This window comes from Rhipicephalus microplus, chromosome 5, assembly GCF_043290135.1.
Source record: "Rhipicephalus microplus isolate Deutch F79 chromosome 5, USDA_Rmic, whole genome shotgun sequence".
In the NCBI taxonomy this organism is placed as follows: Eukaryota; Metazoa; Arthropoda; class Arachnida; order Ixodida; family Ixodidae; genus Rhipicephalus; species Rhipicephalus microplus.
This window is the reverse complement of record NC_134704.1, coordinates 68,052,366-68,067,381: the sequence shown is the minus strand read 5'-3', so window position 1 is coordinate 68,067,381 and position 15,016 is coordinate 68,052,366.

Sequence of the window (15,016 nt, the reverse complement as noted above, 5' to 3'; positions counted from 1 at the left end):
TGCCCTCTAAATCATTGGCTTGTCGGCGATCATCAACATCCGATATGGCAAACGTTTTTTTTTTTTATCCAGACGACATCATTTCACTTTGTCCTAATTCACTGTTGCGTAGATATGAACGCATATAGACTTCACGTTCTGGCGCCGTTACCGGGATGTGTGTCATTCGGCGGTATGGCAAACACGCGCCTCGTCACGGACGAATGAAATCTTTTTTTTTATTGATATGATATATAAGGAGATGTTGGCGCCACCATTATGGCGCCGGCTACTCCTTGCCGTTGATTGAAACTTGAACACGTATGTTGAAGCAAAACATACAAAGCAGTGCATGGAAAATAGAAAACTTGGGCACAGATATGCAAAGACACTTTTATACGCACATATCACAATGGTAAGTAAATGTTCGAAAGTCAATGTAAGAAGTCTCTGGAAATGTCCCTCGTTATTATTCGGTCCACCAGCACAAAACAGCAAAGCACACGTTTGGTCCTTATAAAGATGCATTCCCTTGTATGTACATAACAGTTGATACGTCATTCATTTCACAACACACACGTGATGGGTGTCACATGATACTGTAAATAATAAGTACATGTGTTACAAATGAAGGTTTGTTCTTTGTTAATACTTGTCAGCAATCCCGCTGTCTTGTAAAAAACGTGTTAATACTTTTAAAGCGTGGGACTGTAAAACTCTAGTTGGCCACGGGCCCAGAAGTTTTTTCATGCTAAATGGTCTGTGGTCCAATGCGAACAGTTCGCACTTAGGACGGCGTCTCGGCGTGTCATGATGTGGGCAGTCTATGAGAAGGTGACAGACGTCTTCATCTATAAATCCATATTCGCATTCGGGAGTTTCAGCTCTGCCGATTTTGTGCAAAAAATGTTTTGTGTATGCGGTGCCTAGCCTCAATCGGTGAATTAGAGTTTCCATCCTTCTATCTAATGCCAGCGTAATTTTGAATTCAATACATGGATCGATGTGATATAAATTGCAGCTCTTTGTACTTTGGTCAAACCAAGCAGTTTTGCTTATTCTGAAAGTTGTATTCTTTATAATACTGCGCAATTCATTTTTCGAAATCGGTGAAGAAACAGTAACGTCTTTACGATGTGCTTGTCGTGCTGCTTCATCTGCAGCTGTGTTTCCAGGAATGTTGCAGTGGCCAGATATCCACTGGAATTCGATCTCATGTTGCGCCCTCTTTGTTTTGGTGAGCTCCTTCAGCGTTTCGTATGTCATACTATCACTTATTACTGTCCTGTTTGTACTGGAGAGTGATCCTAATGCGGCCTGTGAGTCACTAAAAATTACCCATTTTCTAGCGTCTGCTACCGAGTTTATAAACTTTAGAGCATACAGAATAGCGAAGAGCTCAGATGTAGTAGATGACGTCATGCGACATAATTTTAATGATTCCTGAATATTGAGCTGTGGTATGATAAATTCCGATGTTGAAGACGTTGTAGTACTTGAGCCATCTGTGTAAATATGTATGTACCCTGGATACCGCATGTGTATCTGATAAAGCGCTAGTTGTTGAGCAGCTTGGATGAAATGTATCTCTTTCTGATAATGCCATCCACTGAGAATTCAATGCTTGGTATTACAAGCAGCCATAGGGGATAGTCCATTTCAGAGCTCCAAAATTCATTTCTGGGTAATATATGTACATTACTCTGTACATCGTTATGAGCATTGCTTTTAACTCTTAGTAAAATCTACTTTGCCAATGGGTGGTCCCTGTGTTGCGTCTGTAAGCGAAAAAAAATGACGGCATATTTCAATTGTTCTCATGACTGGAAAGGGTGGTTGTCGAATCTCTGCTATGACAAGGCTGCTGGAAGTCGCTCGTGGAACACCTATGCAGACGCGCAGTCCCCTAGCTAATAGTCTTTGAAGTCGCTCCTCTGAAGTGCGGGAAAGGCCGTGTAACACTGCTGCAGAATATGCAACTTTTTGTCGTATTAAAGCATTGTGAACAGCGAGCATGGATGATACAGATCCACCCCATGATGTCCCAGCAATTCTGCGGAGTATATTCACTAGCGTATTCACCTCGTTTTCGAGTTTCTTTATGTGAGGTGCTCATGATAGCTGCCCATTCAGTATTACTCCGAGAAACCGATGCTGTGTCACAATCATTAGTGGTTCTTCTTCTAAATTGAGATTGAAGTTCTTTAACTTCTTACGGGTGAAGGGCAATACAGCTGTCTTTGCGTGCGATAGAATCGTTCCTCTTTCTTTTAAAAAGTGGTTGATAATATTTATTCCGTCCTGCAATGCAATCTGAATTAACCGTATGTCCATGCCAGATGCCCAAATGCACACATCATCTGCATATCAGGAGTATTTCAACCTGGAAGGCAGTCTTTTAGCTAAATCAGCCATAACACAGTTGAAAAAAAAAAGGGCTGAGTACGCTTCCTTGTGGCACTCCCTGTCTGACGTCATGTTCTGCACTTTTTCCTTCGCTCGTCTGAATGAATATTTTACGACCTGATAAAAATTTGGATACCCACCGCAAAGACCTGCCGGACAGTCCATGTTCCAACATGCTCAGCAGAACATGAGTGTGACTGACTGTGTCAAAGGCCCTTTTGATATCCAAGAACACTGCGACCGTCAAACTACCACAGGCGCGTTCATGCTCGACATACGTTATTAAGTCCAGTATTGCATCCATTGTGCATCTCTGTTTCCTAAAACCTGTTAAGTAGTTGGAGAATACACCAGTTCTGTTGCACCACCATTGAAGTCGCGCCTAAATCATTTTTTCCATTACCTTACATAAACAGCTTGTGCGCGCATAGGACTGACACTATCTGCCACGAAGACTGCATTCATGTCTATCACCAACAGACGAGGTCGCCGTCGCCTCCTGCAGACGCCGATATGTTTGAGCCTAAATGGCCATACCCTCACCCCTGTATCCACTATACGTGTGCTCGGGGTCGAATTGGACGCATCTGGCTCTGCGAATGCGTGGGTTCGCTCTGCTCGCCGGAAGAGTGCTAATACCCTCCATCTCATTCGTCGCATCTCTCAAAAGACGGGGGGTGCCTGTTCTCGAATGGCCCGTATCTTGGTGCGATCAATCCTACAACCTCGGCTCGTTTATCAAGCTCAGTTTCAACGACTGACTTTGAGAGACTGGGACTTGCTCGAAACCGCCAACCGAGATTCCATGAGGGCGATTACATGCCTTCCCCGTATGACACCTATCACGACCCTCCAGGCGGAAGCGCAGCTCAACACCATCGACGAAATTGTACACCAGCGTCGAGTCGCTCGCTACCTAAAGAGTCAAGCTGTTCCTGCGGCGGCAGCTCTAGCTCACTACTATGGTTCAACGCTGCCACAGCCTGACGCACCCGTGGCAGAAGTTCCACCATGGCTCAAGGCACAGGCCAGTGACAACCGACCACTGACCCGCCTGCGACAATCCACCCGACAAGCGGCGCAGGAGGGCATCGTCACTACCACCGAGAACTCACTAGCGGTATACGTAGACGCAGCTACCGATAATTGCGTTCTGCACACCAGTCTCGTATGCCCCGCGCAACCTGAAATCCAACATATCTGCTCTTACGTAACAGAGGCACCGTTCCCATCCGTATTAGCGGAGCTCACTGCTATACGGGACGGGTTAACAGTTATGATATCCAAAATGGATTCTTTGTCACACGATAAATTGCTTGTATATACGGACTCCACGCAGGCAGTTCGAGAGCTGCGAAAAGTGACCAGCTCCATCGATATAGCCTCCGATATACACCGACTGATCCACTCATGTGCCTGTCCTGTCCGCGTTCTGTGGACCCGCCGGTCTGCACCGGCTCAAGTGGAAGCAGATGCCGCTTGCCATCCAGCGACTGTTCAACACCCGCTGCCTCTACTTCGTTTGTCCCCGAAGGACAGCTTGCTTGTGCACAAAGAAACCCTCCGGCGCTCCACGCGTGCTCTCATTCCTCCGCGTGGATCTGACCTTCCCGGCGGCTTAACTCGCCGAGAGGAGGTTGCGCTCAGGAGGATTCGTGTGGGCGCCGCCTTGACTCCTGCAATCCGGGCTACATGGACAGCTGGTGCACAGCCTCCCCCAACGACGTGCCCATTCTGCGTTGCCCCAGCCACAGAGGCAACGCTTGATCACCTATTGGGAACCTGCCCGGGCCTTCACCAGGCTCGCACTCGCCACCTACGCGGCCTTCACCACCACCCCGGCCGACCACCTGACTTGACGCGCTGGACGCACGGTCCACTGCATCGACAACTCCTGGCCTTCATACAGGAAACAAAACTTTTCCTTTTTATTTAACTGATGCCGTAGGGCATACTAGCGCCAATAAAAAAAAAAATAAACAGCTTGTCAGACTGATTGGACGGAAGGATTCAAGGTTCAAGGGCGTCTTAGCCGGTTTTAAGATCGGAATGATGCGAGCAGACTTCCAAGACTCGGGTACAATTTCTTGCGTCCATAGATTATTGTAAATATCTAAGAAAATAGTTGTTCCTGTGGGCCCAAGGTTCTTTAGCATATTGTACGTAATGCCGTCCGGTCCTGGGGCCGATTTTTGACGACATGATGCTATAGCACAATGCAGCTCCCTTAACGTAAATACAGGGTCTAGTTGAGGATGCTGGATCAAAAGCTAGCATTAAGTTTCTGGTTAGCTAACGCGACAGAATTATCAAATAATGCACGTTGTGATGCGGCGGGCCTTCTGATAAGTTGACAAAATTCATCTGCTACCACAGCTTCCGGTTTGTCCAAGGCTACAGCAAGAGCACGAAATGGGAAGCTCTGTGAAACAGGGCCACTAAGTGCTCGAATTACAAGCCAAATTTTTGGAACAGGTGTGTGGGGAGAGAGCGTGCCACAGAAATCACGCCAGCGTCGTTTACCTAAATTTTCTAGCCGTCTGCGCATTACACTGTGGATTTTCTGTGCATTTTTGTATGCTTCTAAACTTCCGCTGCGTCGATATGCCCTTTCTGAACGTCGTCTGATGGCTCTTAGATGATCATACTCTCCATCGACTGCAGCATAGTCTTTTGGAATCGGGACTTTCTTTGTACATTTATTCGTATTATCTTGCAGAAATTAAGTAAAGCTTTCAACTGTCGTGAGGTCACTATTTTGGTTTGTTAGGTGGTGCCGAAAAGCTTTCCAGTTCGTCAGTTTGCTGTAGCGTCTGGTGTCGTCTTTTCACAAGTAGGGGGTGATTTATTAGAATGGGAAAATGGTCACTCTCACGTGTTTCTACATCCGTTGTCCATACCACATCATTCACTAGATCTTGGGAACACAAGGTTACATCGATGCAACTAGAGTAATTATGCCCTCGGACAAAAGTTGGGGAGCCGTCATTTAAAATTGTCAAATTGCATTTGTCTGCAGCACACTCAACAATGTTCCCACGTGCATCACATCGATCACTACCCCAGATTATATTGTGCGCATTAAAGTCTCCGTATATAAACGTATATGAATGAGAAATGTTGAAGATATTTGTTAGCTCTTCTACCGAAATGCGGCTTGAAGGTTGCAGGTAAAAACTGATCACTGTAACGCACTGCTCACCAAAGGATACTTTGCAAGCGACAAATTCCGGGAAGTCCGGATCACTTGAGTGAACTTGATGAGAAGGTAGGTCCTTTCTGACACACAAATGTACTCTGCTAGGACGACTTCGACGAGATGACTTATATATCACGTAGTTGAAGAGGCGGAAATCATCATTCGTTCCTGCCTCTTGGATGCAAAATATTCGAAAATTATACTGCAGAAGGAGTTTACGGAAGTCAGCACACTTCCTTCGAAGACCATTGGCATTCAACTGGTATATGGAGACATCTTTGTAGCGCTTATTCATATGTTACTTGTCGCAGGTTTGACCCGGACTGTTGACACAATAGTGCTTCCAGAGGCAGCAGGGCTTTTACTTCTGGCAGGTTGTTTGCTTCCGGTAGAGCAGACAGGATTGCCTTAAGTGCTGAAAAAAGCATTGGCAGATTCAACTGCATGACTGGTGCAGAGGCACGGTCTCCATTGAATGGTTGATTTTCTGAGGTCTGTTGAGAATGACGTGACGTTTCGATGTTGTAGTTGGGGCGAACACTGGCACTGTCGGTTTTGCTACTTTCCGGCAGAGGTCCCGTGGGCGTTCGCAACTTTGACGCGTATGTTTGGTTACTTGAAGGTACTTCTCGTGAGTGGTCTCTCGAGTGTGCTCTTGGCGGCTCTCTTGGCGGTTCTCTTGGCGTGTTTGTCGACTGTTATTGTGGTGGCCGCTGAGGTGGATCACGTACAGGATGAACAATCTCAAGGTTTGGAGATGGTTCATTGGGGCGTGATTTTCTTCCATGAATGAGCTCATGCCGACGCATTTTTGCAGCAGCTTTACTTTGCGGGCAGCCTGAATATGAGGCAGCGTGATTACCTGCACAGTTTGCACACTTAGGCTGAAGAACAGACTTGCACTCCTTATGATGGTGTTCTTCTGAGCAGATCTTACACCGGCGTGTGTTACGGCAACTTTTCGCCATGTGTCCGAATCGCTGGCAGTTATAGCATCGAAGTGCTGGACCAAGATATTCTTCCACTGGGTGACTGGTGAATCCTAAGTAGATTCTTCCTGGAATCGGGCGGTCATCTCGAAAAGTCAGGATCACTGAGTGAAGTGGACGCGTCGTTACTCCTCCATCTTCCTGGCGGTAGTATTTTATTTGCCGTCGCGCCGACATAACCCCTGCATCTCTCAAGTACTCTAGGAGTTGTTCATCTGAATACTGCAGAGGAACATGTTTTACTTTCCCAACGTTCCGAGTGTATGACTCTGGGATGAAAGGCTTAACTTCCAAGCCACCTACATTTGAAAGCATCAGAAGACGCTTGGCTAAACTTAAGGAAGCAACGCTGACACTAAAGCTTCCATCTCTGGTCGTTCTGAATGACTGTACTTTTTCTTTAGCAGCGGAAACTACTTCAGCTGACACTCGATTGGGGTTCACTTTCCAGAAGCTAGCACTTTCAGCTGTTGGACGAAAGACGACTGGGATACCCTCTGCTCGTTTCTTTTTATAAGTAACCAACGTAAATGGCTCATCTTCGCCCATGTTTTCTTCATCACTTAGGTAATAAGTTGACGTTTTATCGTCGAGAGGATTCTCTTCTGCTTAAGCGAGGCTTTTTGCTCTCAGCTTCATCGTCTTCCAATGCTGCTGTGCTCGCTGGAGCCATTTCGCGGTTGTGAATTTGCAAACGTGCCGGCTTTATGATGCTTGGACGCACCTGTAAGCCCCCAGGCTTTTCATTGTGTCCTGCAGTATCACTCATGTGGTTTAACGCACTTGGACGAGCATAAGGCTCGTGGCGATGGCTACCAACCACCGTTGTGGTCGCGTACTAGCCAAGTCTTTGATAACGGAACCTCGTACCTGTATAGGGCGCCAAGCCCTCGAAGTCTTCACCCGGCGTCTTGTTGGCACACCGCGAAGAAATGGATGTCAGCGTAATCGGTGCAGGAGCTCTATCGCATACGTCCGACGCCACTCGCGTTTTGGCTCGCTTTCCGCGACCACCTTCCAGCTCGCCGGTCGAGAAGCGTCTCCCTCGACGAATGAAATCAGAGTCGTTTCCCTTCAACCGGAGGTAGAAAAACACTGAGAAACAATGATATAAAAAAACGAAGAAAAAACACGCATCTGCACGAAATGAATGATGATGCGTGGGCGAAGCCCTGGTATTGTATGGATCAGAACCAGAGGTTACTCGGGCGTTGCCCCCTATAATATTAATTGAGTGACAAAGTAACAAAATGGCATGAAATAACATAAACAGTCGACAACAAAGTTAAGTCCCAAGGTCTATAATGTGTACGTTGAAGTCGCCGACTAGAATAAGGGGTTTGGGCTTTCGAGTATTTTATACTGTTCTAACACAATTCTCATTGAGATTAGTGTAATGCTAAAAAGATTTTGCCATATTCTTTGATTGATGGGAGCTTAAGTGATGATGCTAATAGGGTATTGTGGCTTTTTAATTTTGTTCTGGATAAGAGGCTTCTTTTGTTCTTTTAGTTAACCTTGTCTTAACCATTTACATGGTGCTGTACCATTCCATGATCGACACCAGACGGGCAAGTCTCAGCCCTAAGATGTCTCGTTCCTCAAAAAAAGTACAACATTGATAAACAATGAACGGGAATGAGCTAAAAAAGTAATAGCAATTGCCTACAACAGATTAAAAAGGGCATCGTGTTAGGAACAAGTGCTGAGAGACGTGTGGACATTCGTGCTTAATTGGCTTCCTCGAGTTTTCCATGGTACTGCTCTTGAATCGGGATGGCTATAATCGCTTCTTATTAATCGAAAACTGAGCCGAATGGCCATGACAGCGGATGAAGCTAGTGTAGTTAGTTATAGCGAAGAGGTCAGACCACCTTTTTATCCTAACACTTCTCCTAGCATTATTTTTTTTCTCGATGGACTCCAATTCTATTAGCTATAATTTATAAGGCACTGCATGGATGACTTCATCTGATCTATTCGTATGATAAACCAATTCAGATTCACTAACGTGGAACTTTGATTATGGGACTCTCTGTCGCTACAGCGGCACAAAAACAATGCTGAGAGAGGTGGTGTTCGGTGACAATAACAATACACTATAATTTAGTTGGCGGTAAGTGCGTACTTCATTATAGTTTTGCTAAGCGCTATTTTCTTATTGGAGATGTTTGATAAAGAACTAATTACCTTTAGTTCTGCATTCCGTGTGGTAACATCTCTGTGACTGCGCGGTATCATTTTTCAGTTACTCTGGCAAAGAATATTTAATAAAGCCAGACGAAGACACGCCACATGTCATCACAATTTTAACGTACTCTCTTATGCCTAGTTCACACAGAAAGATCCGCTTTGTACAGCGACCGAAATTCCCCTGCCGCCGAAACGCAGCGTAGTTTGCACTGGACGAGTCCCGCGCCGCCGAATATGCCAACTACTACGGGGCGAACGCAGGAGGGATCCGCTGTCACCCGATTGTTGTCGTGGATCGCAAACGCTACTACGATATCCGGTGGTGTATACTTCGACGATTCTCGTACGCAAGAAGCAAGAAAAGACCGCACTGCTTATTTTGCTGGCAAGTGTCTGTCTTGTAATGCACAAAGAGCAGAAAAACTACCGACGCCAGCGGCGTTGGTGGGTTCGTTTTGCTCTGCAAGACCGCAACAAGCTCGGTCACGCCAACAGCAAGCTCGGTCACCTCTTTCACGAAATACGGACGTGAAGTAGGCACAGAGCAGGTTAAACTCCCGTTGGTTTTAACATTCAGTTACGTGTACTGCGGCAGAACAAATTAGTAGGGCTTGGCCGCCATTTTTCCAAATTCCTTGACTAGCGCTCCTATTGGTCCGCGGTGACCGATTCGGCGGCAGACGCCGCAAAAAGTGGTCCGAGAGCGATCGGCGCGGAGAGGGCCCTTTCGGCGGATCTCGCCGCCGCCGAACCGGATTCGGAGCACTTTCGGCGGCCGGAATGCTCAGTGTGAACGCGGCCTTAGAGTCCCCTGCACAAAATGACACTACGCTGGTCGCTTCACTATCTGAACTGCATGAAGCTAGATCACTTTAGAAGCAAGAACGAGGCTGTATGTTTTCGTAACAGTAGGACCCGATCTTCGGATAACAGGAAAGGTATTGTCATCATGGACTCTTACTGTAATTGATCCTGTAAAGCTCCGTGAAAACACTGCCGAAAAGTTAAAAAAATTGCCCGCAGCTTCCCTCGGGGGAACACTGAGGAGGATGCGGACCATATAATTGGTTAACGGGGTGTTAAAGTGCGACTTACTTGGGTCGATGGCTAAATTGGTTAACGTGGTTGTGAAATGGGGTGTTAAATTGCGACTTACTTGGGTCGATGGCTAAATTGGTTAACGTGGTTGTAGGAGGAGATGTTAAATGAGTGAACACGTACACACGTATGCGAAAGGGCGGCGCTGGTCGAAGGGACGTCGATCATTGTGTGTGTGGATTCGTTGGAATTCATTTCACCGCGACCTTGGACGTCGACGCGCCGTACAAACCAACCGACGAGCGGCAACTGAGCGAGCGAGCGCCGACCTTGAGTATATATGCAGCGCGACGGCGCATGCACTGTCAGCTGTTGAATGTTCTCGAAGCGCGACGCCACATGCGCGTCCACTGGAGAATCAGGAGAATTGTAGATGTCGAACGCGGTGTGTAGAGGAGGAAGGGTGCACAGATGGTGGAGGAGTGAAGCGCGCGCGGTGTGTAGAGGAGGAAGGGATGCACAGATGGTGGAAGAGTGGGCGACGGCGCATGCGCGCGCGTCAGCTGTCGAATGTTCGAGAAGCGGTGCGGACGGCGCACTACAAGGCGCGAGTATAAGATGCTCCGCATCTAAAAGGAGACAGCAATTTTAAAACAAATGGTGAGAAGTCACTCTTCTCATTGTGTAGCTGCCACCAGAAGGGGGCGTTCATTGCTGAAGTTCATAAAAAAAAAGCCGATGCCTCGGCAACACCTTTTCCCCACCCTGCTTCACCACCCATTTTCCCCACAGACCCGTGGAGACCGGTACAAGACAGAATGCCATAAAAAATCGCAGCATGTACATGGAGTGAATGATGACGAGTGGGGCGAAGCGACCATCCATCCGTCCATGCTCCTCTCCATCCATCCGTGCGACACTCCTTCATCCGTCTCTCCATACTTCCGCCCGTCCGTTCGTTCTTGCTTCTGCCTGACCATGCGTCCATCCGTCCCTCCGTCCTTGCTTCCGTGCTTTCGTCCTTCAGTTCGTTGTTACTTCCGTCAGTCGGTGCGACCGTCCACGTGTCCGTCCGTGCTTCCTTCCATGCATCCATACGTCCACCCATGTGTCCATCCATCAGTCCGACTGTGTTTCTCTGCCTGCCTCTCTGTCTGTCTGTCTGTCTGTCTGTCTGTCTGTCTGTCTGTCTGTCTGTCTGCCTGTCTGTCTGTCTGTCTCTCTGTCTGTCTGTCTGTCTGTCTGTCTGTCTGTCTGTCTGTCTGTCTGTCTGTCTGTCTGTCCTAGAGATGCCTGGCAGAAAGAGACAGCATTACTTTATTACATTTATATGCTGCCGAATGTAATAAAGTAATATAATGAAGCTCGAAGACAAATGGTTGCGTTATTGACAGCCACTCGTAAAGATCGCAGGTCCTGCGTGAAGCAAAACAAAAAAACGACACGAAAATAGCAGAGAAAGTTTGGTTACACCTTGAAGCAAATGCACTAGCCGGATCAGCTAACACTCTGCGCTTCATAGCTTACGTCGATCTCATTTGAAGTCTGAAATGTGACCTCCATTGAACAAGTGAAATCGCAATCATCGCTTCTTGTAAGTTCCTATCTTATGCGCTGCTACAACGTTCTCATGCCAGAACGCCAAAAAACGTAATCTTGTGAACATATCCTAACACAACAAAACAGAGAGGTTAAAAAGGCACGAAAGCTGTTCGATACACGTCTTTTCACCATAGACCAAGATTGGGGCGTCAATCTTGGCTGTGCACCAGGTGGAGGGAGCAACTGCGGTAGCTCCATGCCTGACCTTAATTTATGTTTACCGCCGTTGTTACTGCAACGTAACCACCTGAGGTAACCAAGCCCTCCCTCCCGGTGCTCGCGGTGCCCAAAAGCTGTACTTGGGTTTATTATATGTGAGCTGTTCGGCTTCTTAGTGGCATGGATGCCCTGTGAGATTTGCGCCTCCTCCAAACATGCTTGGCAGAGTATTTCCTTTTGATTTTAAAACAACCCCAACAAGAATATTCTAAAGGTAAAAATAAGTAGCTGCGACAGACTTTTACTCGATAGGATTTCGGAGCTTAACTGTACGTAGCATAAGGGTCAATGTACTTTTTAGATCACTGTTTAAGATTCGCCGATTGAATTCATCGAAAGATTGTGAGAAGCTGGCATCGAAGTGGCACCTGGTGGAGCAGATTTCAACCACGTGCTTCCTTCTACGTGGCCTCTGAGATTCTTTGCTGCAGTGCGCGAAGCACAATGCGAATTCAAGCAAATACCTCAAATCAGAGGAACGGCAACAGTGAAAGCTATCACTAGAGAGTTGAGGAACGAACTGGAGGTGCCTCCAGATTTTTCTCTTCTTCTTATTGCTATTATTTAAAAAATGAGTATAATTGTTAGTTTAAAACGGGGCTCACTTTCACGGCTACGTTAAGCACATCTAGTTGTTTTATATTTTAGAAGCACTTCTGCCCAAATAATGTAAGTTTTGAACAAGCTCTACAAAACTGAGACCGGGTTAAAGAGATTAGGATGTTCTAGAACTGCTTAAAACGAAGTCGGAAAGATTCTCATTGTGTTTTGTGAACAACTTGTGAAGGAAGCCGCCAATACGGCCTCCTTCTAGCCTGTTTCACCTTAGACCTGCTGCATCGCCATCGTATTTTAAGTGCGAATGTATCTCTTAGGCGGGCTATGTCAGGCATCCGGCGTTGTACATGGCAGCGTCCGCGCACCGGATGTAGCCAACAGGTGTTATCTTTCCGCTGTCACTCCCTCTCCCATAGCAACAGCTGTGGACGCGCGTGCTTATCCTCTCCCCTAGAAACCGGAGCGTGTGATGCGAGAGAGCGTAGGAGAGGGTAGGTTCAGTGCTTACCCGCTCCGTCTCTCCCAGTTCACTCTTTCTCTCCTCTATGCGCCCCACTAACTTGTCCACTCGCGCCTCACTCTTGGCCGTTCACTGACTGGGCACCTCTCAAGAACATCCGAAAATTTGTGCTCGAGACGCCGCTGTGAAGCTAGCATACACGCTGGAAGACACGTATACAGTGAGTCGTTGCAAGCTATGTATCGCATAGTCCGACGCTAGTCGATAGTTTGCTAAAAACAATACATATAGTTTGGCATACATAAGAAAGGTCTGAGCAATTGGATGAATCTGCGGCACCATCCTGTCCATAACGAATGTCTCAGCCTCAATACATCGTGAGCACATATGACAACTTGCACTGTCACAGTTATCTATAGAAAACAAAACATGGTATACTTAATGCAAGCACTTTAGTGACAAAATTTTGTTATTATTTCATTTGCCCAGAACTGAGCGTAGGACTTCATTCGGAGGCGTTGAAAAGAAAGCGCAGCACAGGCAATCAAGATAAAAAGGCACATAACCAAGTTCACAAGCTGCTTGCTGACTATTGCTGGTGGAATGAATGGCTCTCATTTATGTCATTACTTTAAGCTTCATGGCACAGCCAGCGTTACCTAATGCAGGTCGTCACGTGCATATCCAAGGTTATCTTAGAGGGCCCCTCCCACCCTTGCATAAAAAAAAGAGCGAGCATTGATATTAATCGACTTCCATAAGCATGCATCAGCGAGATGCGCTGGCTATTCATTTACTGCTATTAGCCCCATCTTTTATTGACCATCGAAACAAGGTGACCCACCAGCGTACTATATGTTACAAAAACTTTGCCTTCGTGTGTGCCTTTTTCTTTCATCGTACAAGTTTATTGATTAGCCTTAGAGAACATTACGAAGAAGATGGGAACCATAAATCAGTTCATTTTATTTATTTCATTTATTGCATCCTAAAGGCCCGAGGGCATTACATAAGTTAATTATCTTGCGCCTTTTGTGTGGCGGGGTGCGAACTTGATGGGACGAGATACGTGCGTAGTTAGATACGCTTGCGATGGGTATATCTATGTACAGCGAGAACCATATTGAAATAAGCAATCAGTAAACCCCGAAGTCATCTCTGGGGCTGGTGTGCGTGAGGGCCGCGTCCGGAACCTAGTGAACATACGAACGTTTCGGATTGAGTTAGATTTGCTGCACCTCTGCTTTGTTGGAGATGAGTTCTCAGACATGCATTCATATCTGCAAATGCCCCCATAATCCCACGAAATGCGACATGTCCTGCGTTAGCGAGAAATTCGCAGAATGTTCTCGAAAAAAAGGGGAAAGTGTAATTACAAGTAAAACTCGACAAGTGCATTAGCATTAAGTCCATGAATGAATCTGATTCAGACCACAATGACTCATCGACACCAGAGAGTAAAGTTCGAACGGGATTTCATATGAGAGAAATCATGGGCACCTCATCATATGTATGTACCGATGTGAGTCAGTTATGTCGGCTTATAAGTGCATACGTCCGCAATGAAATGTTGCGTGCAGTGAATACTTCAATCGCACCGCACATTCTTTCTGGCTACGCCCATATATGCTGGCTTTTGCCGTGATAAACAATATTCTGGTATACAATCATCTTGCAAGCATATAGTTGCTTTTGGTCGAAAAAAAAGTCTGTTTTGGTTCACTTAAAGTGTTTCAAAGTGTTTCTTGCTATGCCCCATAACGAATTTCTGGCTATATCACTCCACCTAATAGTTTTGAGGTAGGACATATCCAGTCTTCTTTCCTCTAGTCCGTGTTAATAAAGTGGTTGGCATGGCAACAGCTGATCGTCCACTCATCGGCTAGTTTTCGTGAGCTGAAGGTCGATTCCAGTATTAACACAGTAAGTATATATCAAAGACCACGAGAGCTGAACGTGTATGGTTCTACCTTACAGTGCGACTATACGGGTCTCCAGGCCGAGGATTGCGTGGCGACAGCTATACCTTCGAGGGCGAGAGCAAACTTTGAAAGCGAGGCACGCTTCCTATAGTCCGATGCCGACAGCAAGCTGTGTGACATATAACACACACGTCGGAAAACTGCGCCTTCTGCAGCATGGGCGCGAGTATGCCGCAATTGTGTCAATGGGCCGTGGTTCGTGATTGCGAAAACGTCAGCGCCCTCTGACGACCCATATGTTGTCCAACAAGCTGCAGCTCTATTGGTCCCTCTTTTACTAATTGCGCCATCAAACACTGTCGCCTGACGAAACCCCAAGCGGCATGAATACAGCACAGCCAATCGAACACACACACACAGAGGCACGCGGCATCGTGATATATATATATAT